This window comes from Dromaius novaehollandiae, chromosome 3, assembly GCF_036370855.1.
Source record: "Dromaius novaehollandiae isolate bDroNov1 chromosome 3, bDroNov1.hap1, whole genome shotgun sequence".
In the NCBI taxonomy this organism is placed as follows: Eukaryota; Metazoa; Chordata; class Aves; order Casuariiformes; family Dromaiidae; genus Dromaius; species Dromaius novaehollandiae.
The window spans coordinates 74,384,223-74,394,283 of NC_088100.1; positions in this window are offsets into that span (position 1 = coordinate 74,384,223).

Below are 10,061 nucleotides of genomic sequence, written 5' to 3' on the forward strand. Positions count from 1 at the left end.
TCTCCGTTCACTGAGCTTTGGGAAGCTTCTTGCCCCTGTGCACAGGCAGTATACATGCAATCCTTCTGAACTGGTAACATTTATAGGTGTGGATGACTTAAACAAATGAAAGGCAATGGAGACTCTAGTACAACTCCAAGGCCACGGGACTCTATTGCTTCCTAATTTTCCTCCTGAATGGCAATCACAAAAAAGCCACTTTGTTCAACAGACTCAAAAAGCACAGAATAAGGAGCCTCTTTAAAAACTTCTCTTTCAGAGAGGTCTCTGAAATAGAGTACATGCCTCCTTGAGTTTTGTTTAATCAGCTATCAGTTGTTGTTTGGGTTCATGTCTTCATCAGCTGATTTCACTTGCATTTTCAGTTGTTTACGCAGAATGGATACAGTGTTATTAGAAAGAATGATTCACTTTTGATTTGAGAACTAATTACTCCTAACGCAATGTCTTTACAGTTCTACCATCAATTTTTTTCATATTCCATTCAGTTTCTGCAACATCAAGCTCCATGAATGTTTTTGAACAAAGCTGATTTAAAAATCAGTATGCAGATTTAAAAGAGAAATTTACAGGAGCATTAAAACTTCCTGTTTTCAAGTAAATATTCTTAGATGAATGACTGCTTTTTAAAGCAAATGCCACATAGTATTTTTCCCACCACATTTGATGTTAACCACACAAAACATGAGAAGAGAGTGGAAAAAGAACAGTTAAAGGACAAACTTGCCAGTTAGCATTATTACAAAAACAATTCTTTCTAAAACTAACTGAAAATAAGCACTAATGTTTTTTAAAACCACTGACAATGAAAAATGGTATATAAAATCCTTCCCACTGGGTGTCAAAATTTGTGTTGCTGTTTTCAAGCCCTGAATAACAAGCAGAGAATCAGATAACCACTGTACTGGTCAACCATCTTTCTTCAAGTGACGGCCTTGGAGTTGGTAGAAATCAGCATGAATAGACCCAAAACCCAGAAGACTATCTTCATGGTCCCTACCATCTATGCAGCAATTCCTGGCTGCCTAGGGGCATGACAAAAATAGCTTCTTTTCACAGACCTGCTCTGCTGGCTGGGACTACATGGCTTATCCTCAAGAGGAAACATCACCAACTATGGGAAGGGATTTCCAGACACAGGCCTTTATCTTTAATATGGACTCATATTGCTCTACTTGTTACACTTGCGTGTTCTGCCCAGATAGGGTCTATGCCCTAGGCGTGAAGACTGACAACCTTTCTACAGTCCGTGCTATCTGATTCATGAACATGTTTACATGCATCCCTTTTTCAGAATCTGAAAACAAACTGAATTCTGAAAATACAGCCTAACAGTCGGATGAATGCCCTGTGTTAGACTCACATTCTGCATAAAATAAGCCATCCAGAGCTTGCTTCTTTCCTTCTTCCCCACAGGGTAAAGAGAAAGGAGGGTTTTTTTTCCTTTTTAGCTTTCTAACTCTGGTGCTTACATAAGACTCCTCATAACTGCATTTTATTTGACTACTAATGAGCCAATTTGTGTCGCTATCACTTTGTTTGAATACTTTCAACCTGCCAGCAGTTTTATGAACAAGTTCTTCGATCACATTCTCCCTCACTGATTTATGAAAAAAGCCAGGAGCCAGCTTCAGTTTGTATCTGGTTCTGACACTCTCAGAAACATCCCAGGTGGGTAAAAACAAGCATAATTACAATCACATTAGGGAAAGTTTTCAGGGAAAATATTTATATGGTGTTTCCATGGTTCATTGTCAGGAGGTAAAGAAGTATGTGGAGAATAAAAGAAAGGTTGATATACTGTTTTTCAAGGTCAGCTCTATAATCACTGGTACTTGCATAGATAGCACCCCTTGTCTGATTCTGCAAGAAGAGGCTTCATGGAGAGATAGCCACCCTTTATCGTTCCACACATAAGTGCTACCCCCTTTAATAGGGACAAAATTTAGAGGTTTCGTAGCCCTGAGGAGGAGACAGTGACACAAAATCCAGTTCCCATTTGAGCACAGCTGGTTCTGCACACTGCAGGCCGCTTACAGGCAATGCCTTCTACAGATACCAACCCCATAATAGTGCCCAGTTCCTAGGAATCGTCCTGCCGCAGGAGCTGCCCTTCATATGGAGAAGGGGGCACACAGTCAAATGCAGTATCTTGCAAACTTTCTTCACCCAAAGCAGAATATAACAAGCTGCATCTCAACACAAATAACAGTTACAAAGGGAAAAATCTTGCAGTGCAGGTTTTGCTTAATAGCCCCACCAAGGGACTCTCGCCTTAATTGCTTAAACATGGAGAGAAGCAAGAACAAATACTTAGGGACAGCCAAGCAGTTCAGTCAACAGCAAGAGGAAAAGAGCAAGCACTAGTCATACTTCTTTTTTTTAGCAAGTTCATTTAAGCTTTCCCTGCCAGCTTGATGTTTTTTCCCATTAAATAATTGACTTATGAGGAGAAAATAAAAAACATCAGGAGCAGCTGAAGAGAAGCATAGTTGCCTTGTAAGGCAACATAAAGAGTTTGTACCCAAGAAATGAATGACATTGCTTGAAACGGCAACCCTAAAAATAAGTCTGTAGGGAAGTAGTCGTCCCTCCAAATTTGGAGTTGCATAGATATCTGTAAGTAACTGTTGTAATTTAATAAGATTTCCCTGAAATAGTTTGTAAAATCTTATGTCTGTTGCTATTTCCCATTATCCTGGTCTTTCTAATACTCGCAGAAGTTCAGTTTAAAGGAATGTATGATCTAAAGCAAGTTGCTATTAGAAGATGTGTGAAGCATTTGCCAAATGATCTTTTATAAGTCAGTCATTAATAGAAACTGCTAGTACTAATTTACAGTAATAATAAACAATATGTTCTGATTCACAGCCCTCTAAGGCCAAGACTGATTTGGGCATATAACTACCGGTATGAGTGCAAGGTATCTGAAGGATTTTCTGTTCATTCATGTGGTTGTTAAGAAGAGAGGTTCAAGCTCAGTGTCATTACCTTCACCTCTGGAATTCACCTCCCCAACTGACAGCCCAAATCAGTCACCTTTCAAAGATTTCTATATGGAGTTTGGCTATCAAACTTCAGCCTAAAAGATACAAAGTTGGGGCAGATGTTTTCGTCTTGGATTTTGGTTTCCTGTTTGATTTTAGATTAAAGAGAGCAGAAAATAGACAATAATAGCCATTTCTACTCAAAAGATTTTGAAAAATTGATTAGGAAAAGAGAAACATAGATATTTTTACATGGATTTCCATGTAAAAATGGAATTCCATGACCATGACAAAGAGAAAGTGGCACTTGATCCAAGGTCTTGCTCTGCTAAATGTTCTTTTAGCTGGCTATTTCAGCCTCTCATGGATGTAAGTCACCTATCTTGCAAACAGTCAGAAATAGCTCTTCACCATCCCCTCCACAGTCCCATCACTGGATGAGGAGCCTACAGTGCCACAATGACACTGGTGAATGTGAATTTAACTTTGTATCAGCCATTCACAGCTGCTAGATGCACCAATAAAAGATGCTGAAGCCAACTGTATTGTAAAGCAACCTCCAGGGTGTTTTCAGCAAGCCAACGGCTAAATCAAGAAGCCAGGAGTGCAAATATAGCTTACAGCATTTTGTTCCTGTTGATATTGTATGATGCAGAAAATATACTTTAGTTTCACTCATGAATTTGATATAAATATAATCATAGAATTATACATCCACCTGACTGAAAGCAAAAATGGTAGCCGCATTCATGAACTCCACTTTATCCATGCATGCAGATAACTACGTGTTGAAAATGGAAGATAAAATATAAAGAACATGTTCATTTTACACTGAAGACATGTTTGTCACTGTTGAGAGACTGATTGATTTTTTTCCCCTGTGATACAGTACAATTATTGGAAATTGTGAAGTGATAACATAGTCTCTCTCAACATAAAATGTTATAGGATAAGAAATCAAAGAGAGGAAAATAAAATTACTTTGGCCATAGGTCATTAGTTGCAGTCTAGAATGTACTAACTGCATTAACTTTGTTGAACATCTGAAACTTCTAATCTGAAAATAAAGCCAGATGTGCATTTCCTTAAATTTAGCTTAATTCAGAGCACTGTCAAAGAAAAAATAGGTGAGAAGAGGGAAAGCCCACAGGTCTACTGAGAAATGTTTTTCCAGTTGCTCTCCTTTCACTGTCTATTTTCATGGTTATTTTTCATGCTAGAACAAAGATGCCATGCTGCTAAGCAACACCTGCATCCCTGGGCAGTCATTCTTGGGTGGCTTCCTCTGTGATCCTCTGTTCTTATTCACTGTTGTCCTGCATTTTAATAGTCATTTATGTCTGTGCAGAGTGGCTTTAAAATATTAACACCACAATGAGTGAGTGGAGAATTCTAGTTCGGCAATATTTTGCTTACCCTTTGTGCCTGAATGCAGCTCAGGGAGGTGAGGAAAGGAGAGGGATGTGGCACTGCCCCATCAAATGTCTGGGAATACATGCCTTCCTGGATGGTGCTGCTAAGGATGGGAGGCAAATGGAAAGGAGCCTCAGCGCCTTACTATATCCACCCCTGTGCTTTACAGAAGTGCAAATGACAGTGCAATAGGCACTGGGCCTTCATGTTTTCACAACAGAACATAAACCAACAACTTTAAGTAAAAAGGAATTAAATATCCCATTGGAAAGATATTGAGATGTCAGATTGCTCATATTGCAATACGATTTCTCTGTTTGACAAACCTGTTTGTTGATGTTCAGACTTACTGCCTTTGGCAATAGGATCAACATAAAAAATACAAGCATTCCTAGCTGCAAAATCAAATATTTCTGCAGCTTTCCTTTTTCATTATTTACTAAGCTGATCTATTTGCCTTTAAGCCATTAAAAATCACAAGTAACAAACTGCTGTTTCTAAAGTGCCTGAAAAAGCTCACCATTAATAACATGCATGAGATTATAGACATTTTTAATGTCATTTCTCATTTTATGTCTTCAAGTTTACCATGCAGCAAAAGCCAACATTAACAATGGAGAAAGAGAAAGAGCAAGAAGGAAAAGGAAAAGGAAAAGGAAAAGGAAAAGGAAAAGGAAAAGGAAAAGGAAAAGGAAAAGAAAAAGAAGTCTTAGCTTTGTAAATTGCACCAGTTTATTTGTGCTGCTTTCACACACAGATAGAACATTTATACTGGGGGGAAGAGGGAGCAAAATGGTCATAAAGAGAGGGCAACACTGAGGCTGTAATCCATAAAAATGTCATTCTTTGGATGGGTTACAAGCAAGCTTGTGCAGAGGTATCCAACTCTGTAGCTCCTAAACTAATTAACAGCACTGTTAAACAGATTGGAGATTAGGGAGACTCATGGGGTCTCCCTAATCCCCAGTCTGAAAGGGTTGGCTAATTGCAGTCTAGCTGTAGCTCTTTTATTTCACATTTTCTTCAGCAGCTTTGGCCAAAGTTACAGTATTTGAAACACCCAATTTTCTTCTCCCCAGGTAACTTCCCATGCGCTCTCAGGACTAGCTGGAGCACTCAGCCGTTCCTGCCGTCAGCTCCAACGAAGAATGCAATCAGTGCAACAGACCTAGGAAAGACTGCTTGCACAACCCTCCAGTCACTCCCTCGGAAAAAAGCGTAAGCGTGCTTTGCCTTTTCGACTGGTTGGTCTGTGTGCCTTCAGCTTTTGTTCACTTCTCAGAATCTAGGACTGTAATTCACTTCACTAAGTTAAGGCATAGTTAAGCAGTTGCTAAAGTTCCATTATTAAAAATAATTGAGACATCAGCTTCCAACCTCTTAGGCAGGAATCTGTAACTTTCCACAGGAGGCTGTCCTGGTTGGAGCTGCCATCATTTATACTGCTGCAGATCAAATTTGTACATTACCAGGGTATTACACACCAGATGTTTAATCTACTTAGCAAAAAACCCTACACCTTAACTACATGAAATTACTCCCTGAATGCACTGGCAGGGTCTCTTTGTGGGAATAATGTTAGAAACTTTTATTCCCACTTGCATTTCTTTACTGTTTCTTTGTGACAAAAGCAACACAGAAAACAATCTAACAGGACTCTAGATGAGAGCATGTGAAGTTGCAGAAATTATTCACATTAAATATGCTACTTGGTCTGCCTTTTTTTATTGTTCTCACAGAATAGGTTTTAATCCTGCTAGCTAGAGATCACATCAATTTATGGTCCAGAATGTGGGTGTGTTTCCATTGCAACATAACTACCAGTCACCAAGCTAAAGCAGATTTTCCCCTTTCAATAGTGCTTACAAATTACTTCAGGGTTTAGTCTTTCAAGATTAGTCTCTGGCCAGTGGAATGCACTTTTCTTATTATAAAGCCCTGAACGACATTTCGCAGTCATTTCTAAAGTTTTATTTTATTTCTTTTGTGTTTTAAAAATAGTCATCTCTAAGGTCCAGTCACACATTCCAAACACTCAGCCGACGCTGAAGCCATTTTGACTGGTCAGATTTGTTTTGTAAACTACATTGACAATTAAGAAACACAGACCATGTAGGAAATTGGGAATGTTGCTTCAAAAATTATAAGCACTGGAATGTGTTCTGTGACTATTGAGCAGCCTCTGCTGGCTGGGGTTGTACATTGGTAATACTGCACTGGATGTGCCCCTTCACTTCCATGCTGTTTTTTTCAGTCATGTGTATTCAAGTAGTTACAGATCTGGCAGACTCTACTGGGCAAAATAGGTTCTCCCTTAATCATAGGCCCAAAACGTGGTTCCAGATAGGAACAGGTTTTTGCTCTCTTTTAAGAAAAGTCCTGACCAGGCCCCAATCTCACCCTCAAGAGGAATCACCCTTTGCAGAAGATCGGGGTAGCAGGGCCGATGTTTCCAGAAGTAGCTGGTTATCTAAGGGTTAAAATTAATCCTCAATAAAAACCTCTGTCTTGAATTAAGTCTTGAATTGCTTTTAAGTGTTTCTTGCCATTTTTATGGCTATTTATTGTTTTTTTGATTGCTGATGGCTTGTTTTTACATTGGTTCCCTTTTTTGTTGTCTTCTGAAGAGGAGAAGCATGCTTCTGAACAGGCCACTGTCATCTGATTCTACCTGACTTTACACCACACTATGGTGCCTGCAGTATATATTCTGAAGTATATAGCCTGCATTTGCAAGCTTGCCTCAAGCTCATTTTCTTATGGAAAGATGAAGAAATCTAAAAATATTATCTTTTCTTTTATCGGAGCTCAACAGTCATTGTATTCAATTTTGTCTTTCATTGCTCTCACCATGTTATCAATTTTATTCAAAGCACACACTCATATAAATTCATGCACAGGAGTTATTCTGAAGAAAGTATTTAAGGAGATCTTGAGTTTACTGTACTTCTTTTTTTGATGCCTAATGTCTCAGGGAACATTTACCAAAAAATACTTGATTTATAATTCAAAATTGGAATGAACATCAGAAGCTTCACAACTGAATATCACATAAAAACAGGAAATTATTCTGGGTGCCTCTGACAATGACTCCTCACTGAAGTTGCTGAAATCCACACACCCTAAACTTTGGAAAAGTTGGAATATGATCCCTATTTGTATTTTTGCACAGTGTGTCTTTCACTTGGTTCCAAGAAGGCCCAATTAATCTGTCTCTCATTAGGAGATTTTAATTAGGCATAAATGTTTAATACGTGAAGATTTAAAAACTCTCACTTGTTTGATTTTATTTTTAGATCACATAATTTGAACGACTGAAATGTAAGAGTATTGAGACTAGCTGAATAAGTTATAAAATAAGAGGAGGAAAGTATAAATCAATATTCCAGATTTAACTGCAAAAGACATCTCACACTGGAATCATTCTTTTTATGCAAATGAATGTTATGAGCTATTCCACAAGTATTTCTTTTCTTAAAAGTCTAACCACTCCCTCTTTTTCTTAACTAAGAGCTGAATTCTTGGTCTACATCTAGTTATGGAAGCCAACATTCATAACCCAAGAACAGCAAAGACTGACCTCTTTCAGTTCATTGTTCTGCCTTTGTTTAGAAATTGGCACTCTCCTGGAGAAATACTGTCAGGAGAGACAAGGACTGCTAGCAGGTTTCAAGAGGCCAAAAAAGGAAAATTTGCCTCCAAAACTGTCAAGCTATTTTGAAAAAAAAAGGTGAGGAAATGCAAAGGTTGTATTACTGCCTTTGCAAAATGTCCCCTGGGCTCTGAGGCTCCCTTATCGCCAGTAGGGCTGCTACCACTGCTTTCTCAGTGACCGGAAGTGTTATGAACTCTCAAGAATAGGCAGTCACAGGGGGTCAGTGTCAGAGTCATTGTCCATTGCCCACCTTGGGGATGTGCTTGAGACAGAGTGCTTTCAATCCAGAGGTAATTAAAATGATTCCCCAAGTCATGAGATCAGCTTCAAAGAAATGCTGTGGTCTTCTAAAAATGCACATTCGTTCTCTCACTCTTCGCCAGCAGAGCTTCACATTCTCAAGCTTTCCCTGGCACCTCCCATCTTTTCTATATAAGGTGTTCACCCAATAGGTAAACAGCGTTAAGACCTGGAGTAAAGTGGTGAGAGTTAACAACACTGAAGTCAGGATGAACCGGTCAGTGGAAGCAGACATTTTTCTACTACCTCTTCACTCCAGACAGATACAGTGATGGGAGCCACTGTGTCTGTAAACAGGAAGATGGGCTGCCCCTGTGATTAAAACTATGTGGAGTGAGTGGGATACCTGTTTTTTCAGCAGTTGAAACTGGTCACAACTTCTCTTCCTCTACTGGCACAATGCTGGCATCTGCGGCAATCTGCGCAGTGCTTGCCTCTGGAAACCCTGTGTTATACTTGCTTATTCTCAAGATTTTTAGGCACGTTAGATAGCTGGAGTTTGCAAGCAGGAGTCTGCAAGTGTCAAGCTTGTCATTCTTCTTCTCTTGTCTCTCCGAATGACTGAAGTTTACAAAATTAAAATTAGCTATTTGGAGATTTGGAGAAAAGTTTTACAACATCCTGCCACAAAGAGGTGTTCTATCATGTCAATAGAATGAAAACTTCATGGATGGATGGATGAATGGATGGATGGAAGGAAGAAAAGAAGGAAGGACAGACAAACTGGAAAGTTTAAGGTTCCTAAGTGATGTTTAATAAGAAGCCAATCCCCCTGTAAGTCACAAGCCTTGCTTGACCTTCCCCCACCCTTCATTCACAGAGCTTTTTAGTGTTCGGCCCCTGCGTTGTGCCTGCTGGGGAATGCCATGCTTTAGTAGCTGTACTGCATCCTGCAGTACATTTCTCTTCAGTTGCAAGGTTAGTGCTATCCTGGGCGAAACATTATCTGGGACCTCCTGGAGAATAAATAGGAAGGCCACCAGACTAAGATGGTGGCCATGTAAGTCATCCAAACTGCTCATAGGAGAAGCTCAGATGTTAACAACTCCCAAGCCTTTTGTGAAAGTACAGAGGAGAATGCGTTGGATTTTCCCATTTCTCATAGATACTGTTCATCGATAATGACATGCCTGTGAGCAAAAGCACCAAGAGTGGATGCTTGCTAGCCTGGATCATGTTACTGTGAATGGCACATGTGGTGGCAACCTTCATGCAGTACTTGCCTGCTTTGTGAGTGATTCATGCCACTTATAGCCCTAAAAGTCCCTCTTTTGCATCAGGAATTCACTGAAAAAATTTTCAGAATGAAGAAGAAAAAACCCTCCCACTTCTAAAAAATGACATGCCAGGGAATCATCAGTGCTCCTCTCCTATGGTTTAAAACTAATTTTTCACTCAGAGAAGAGAGAGAGTGGAAACTTCTGAACTCAGAGAGAACTCAAAAGATGGGTTTTTTTAATCTTAAGAAGAACCTGTTTATGCTTCTGTGCAACAGCAATAAACTTCATGAAGGATTCATGGCTACTGTCATGCACCCTCTCTCAAAGAACAGCTTGTATTTTAAATCGTCATTCCTAAGTGCCATTTGCAGCAAGTAAACATTAAATGTATGGAAACACTGACTGGAAACACTTTACATTGGTTAATTTCTGAGAGTATGTTACAATAGTAATTTGTAAATCAGAAGACAAATGTTTCTAGCACTG